We start from the raw sequence: 3,970 nt of genomic DNA, 5'->3' as shown, positions 1-3,970 counted from the left end.
GGGAGATGTGTTAGCGACACGTGATGAATTGGATACCCATTTACCAAGTTCCATGCCTGCACATTTCATCAACTGGATCAACTCATTTTGATTGCGAATGAGCTCCTCCTCGGTATGTGCTCCCGTCAGTACGTCGTCCACATAAAACTGCTCCTTCAAGATCTTTGCAGCGGTAGGAAAGTCGTGTTGATGGTCTTGAGCTAACTGACCCTCACTGCCAAAAATGGTACGCAGGATGTGCCGTATGTTACCGTGGAGAGTTCATAGTGTTTAATAGGAGTCGTTTCATCTTCTCCCCAAACAATACGCTGATAGCCACAATGGTTGGCAGCCACCCAGATTTGTCGGTACATTTTGACAATATCTGCCGAGAACACGAACTTAAACATTCTGAAACGCATACAAATCGAGAAAAGGTTTCGTAGAATGCTGGGTCCAATGTGCAGAGCCTTGTTTAAGGACCGTCCATTCGTGTCCTTGAATGAACCGACAAATACGACCCGTAATTTTTGAGTAATTACAGGATGATGTGGCAAGTAAAAGCTCGGCTTTTTGTCAATGTCTTCTGGCGATAGTTCTCGCATGTGGCCCAACTGAAGATAAGCTCGGATAAATTGCACGTACTGTGAATGCAGATTGGGGTCTTTCTTTAGGCGGCGTTCTACACCCCTGAATCTTGTTAGCGCTCATTGTAATGTATCCGAAAACTGTTCCTTTGAGTTTTTGAACGGGAGTTCGACGATGTAACGCCCCTTAGAGTCCCGAGTGTGTGTCGTCACAAAGTGCTGTTCAACTTCATCGACCTCTGGTTTCCCATGGAATTCCTGATTGACATCCTCCAGCTCCCAAAAGCGCCATAGCGATGCGTCAATGTCAATAGCCGTGTGCATTGTTGTTGTAAATGAACATTTGGTAGTAACGATAGATGTTATGACCCATCCAAATATGGTCGAAATGGAGATGATGTTGCCCTGGTTGTCGAACATCTTTTGACCGGTAAACACGGTCCAAACGTAGTCGCTGCCCAGGAGTATATCAACTGGCGCCAACGACTGATTGTCAGAATCCGCAAGCTAGAGCCAGTGCTGAGGTGGCGATATCGTGTCTTGCCAACGTGGAGGTAATTTTGCTGAGTACTTGGGCGCGTACCTTCATTGTGTGATCTGAGATCCTTGACTGCAAGTCCAGTGTGCTGCAGCCTCTAGTTGTCCCAGCCTTAATTGACGAGATTCCGGTCACCAAAATTCGTGATGGAGAGCGTGACAGTCCGAGTGCCTGAACGCACCGCTCGGAGATGTACGAAAGTTCCGAACCTACTGTCCTACGGTCCTGTTGCGTTTTTTACAAACACTAGAGCTGTTGGCAATGCACTTTTTCGTAGCCCTTGTGGCTGTGTTGCTGTTGTTGAACCGTGGCACAAGGATTCAGCTGTGGGAGCCACTTGTGCCCGTGCGATATGGCTAATGGTAACCGTAGCATCTTCGGGAGCGCTTGGAATGTGCCTTTCATCATCTCGTGAGTGTGTCGAAGTGACAGCGGCTTGCGAATTAAGAATATCTGCATGTAGCAAAGAGTGGTGACGATTATGGCAAAACTTGCATGTTAATTTGGATTCACACTTTCGCGACACATGCCCAGGCTTAAGGCAGCTAAAGCACAGTGATTTTGCCTTAACAAATGTGCGTCTCTGTTGATTGACAATTCACCAAACTTTGAGCAGGCGTAGATCTTGTGCTCCTTCGAGTTACACTTTACACAGGGGTTTGCATCCATCGATACTAATGCGTGTGACGATCGCTTTGCCTTGCCATGTTTTGGGCCAACCTTGGAGTCTATGTCTGACTCACCTTTGCTGAGCTCGAATTCCTCGCATCGTCGGTCTAAAAACTTTAGTAGATCATCCACAGACGGAGATTCCAGTTCCCGGCTTCGATCTTGGCTAGGATGAAGTGTATAATCCAGCAGTCCCTATTAGTTTGCCCTGCTGCATCCTGGCCGCGTACAATTTCGGTGGCTCCGTCCGTCACCTTGCGCAGAACTGTTACATCTGCTCTGGCGGTCGAAGGTAAGTTAACAAATGTCTCCAGCAGAGTGTTAACAATGTGAAGTGGTCTATTGTACCGATCAATTAGGCAGCCCAAGCAGCCTCGTAAGCTGCTTCAGCTGCTTCTCCAGTGATATACGTTTTCAAATAGTGCAACTTTTGTATTACTGTCAAATGCTACTTGCTATGTATCGTACTCTTGAAGATGTTTTTAAAGGCTGGCCACTCCTTGTAGTCGCCAGTAAATAGCTTGATGTGGATTTTTGGAAGTTCATTATGCATTACATTTGCTGCCGAGTTTGCCCTTAAAAGCGTTGCTTGTTGCTCAGCCAAACGTTGTCGATGGCTGGATCGACGTACCCTTCCTCTTCGTCAAAAACGGCAATTTGGTCGCTAATGGACTCGAATTCTTTCCATACGATGTTGAGCCTTTCCAATGAAACTTGTATTTCATCAAGTTCCTATTTTGATCCCGCACGTGGATCTTGAGACGCCGTTAGCAAACGCGTAATGCTTGCCTTCGCACGACTTCTAGCTGCCTTCAAAAGTTTAAGCTGATCCATGTTTATCAGTAACTAAATTTGGCTAGAAGGTGTAGAATAAAAACGTTTTATTTCCCGATTTGAGTGGACTGTATTTCAATTATTTAATTTGTCACATTTTTAGTGTCCGATGCTTTTCGTTTTAGTCTTAACACTAAGTCCTAAAAAATCTCTAAAGTGTGACGCAGCACCAAAATATATTATTAGGGCAAAGTTAGTATTTCATATACCAAAAAGAGAATAAGATTCAAAATTAAATAACGTATGTAATGCGTTCATCAACAACCGTGTTAAATTTTTAAGGATTGTCGCTAGCTTCAGAGATATTTGTGTAAAATTAAATTCGTAATGCTGAAAAGTTAAAATATTCTACAACCCAGAGTAAAAGAAAATACGATCAAAATCAACAAAGCACAATTTTTTTTTTAAAGTTATTAATAAATTATTTCTCTGCCCGTTTCTGTAAGAGATATATGTTAGAGTCGTCCGATTTTTATGCAATTTAGTTAGAAATTCCTAAAAATACAAAAATTATATTCCCAATAGTGTAAGATAATATGTCAAAAAACACCGAAGCTTTGATTTGTTTCATATTATTTTCCCACCAATTATCCGATCGTTCCTATGGCAGCTATATGATAAGGTCGTCAGATTTTGATTAAATTAAATTCGAAATTCTGAACTGATTAAAAAATGTTATTTCCACGCATAGGAGGTTATATGTTAAAAAACACCAAAGATATAATTATTTTAAACTTTTTTCCCGAAGATATAGTTGTTCGATCCGGATGGCTCCGACTTAAATACTACCTGGAAAAGTAAAAAGACTTTTGGGTAAGTTTCAGCCCGATAGTTTGCGTAGAAACGGACGGACAGACGGACAGACGGACAGATGGACATGGCTAGATCGACTCGTCTAGTGATGCTGATCAAGAATGTATATATTTTATGGGGTTGGAAACGTCTCCTTCACTGCGTTGCAAACTTCTGACTGAAATCATAATACCCTCTGCAAGGGTATAAAAAGATTACTGAAAGCAGTAAAAAATAAATTGTTTGTAGTTTGCACTTCGAATTTTCAATTTAATGTGTTTTTTTAACTTTTTATACCTCCGTACAAAATTGGAGAAGTATAACCTAAAAAAAATGGTTTTTTCAACGATATGCTTCTTTTATTTTGTAAGCGAGTATAAAAAGATATAAAATTAAAATCATATATATATTTTTTTGTATTTTCAGGGCTTAAAGGATATAAAAACTTTAGATTAAAAACAAAAACAAGAAAAACAAGGAAGAACGCTACAGTCGAGTACCTCGACTATTGGATACCCGTTACTCAGCTAAAGGGACCAAAAGAAAATGGAGATATGCAAGCAGCAAAGCG

Source organism: Drosophila subpulchrella, unplaced genomic scaffold (assembly GCF_014743375.2).
Source record: "Drosophila subpulchrella strain 33 F10 #4 breed RU33 unplaced genomic scaffold, RU_Dsub_v1.1 Primary Assembly Seq15, whole genome shotgun sequence".
Classification (NCBI taxonomy): domain Eukaryota; kingdom Metazoa; phylum Arthropoda; class Insecta; order Diptera; family Drosophilidae; genus Drosophila; species Drosophila subpulchrella.
The sequence above is the reverse complement of the archived record's forward strand: the minus strand, read 5'-3'. Positions refer to the sequence as shown.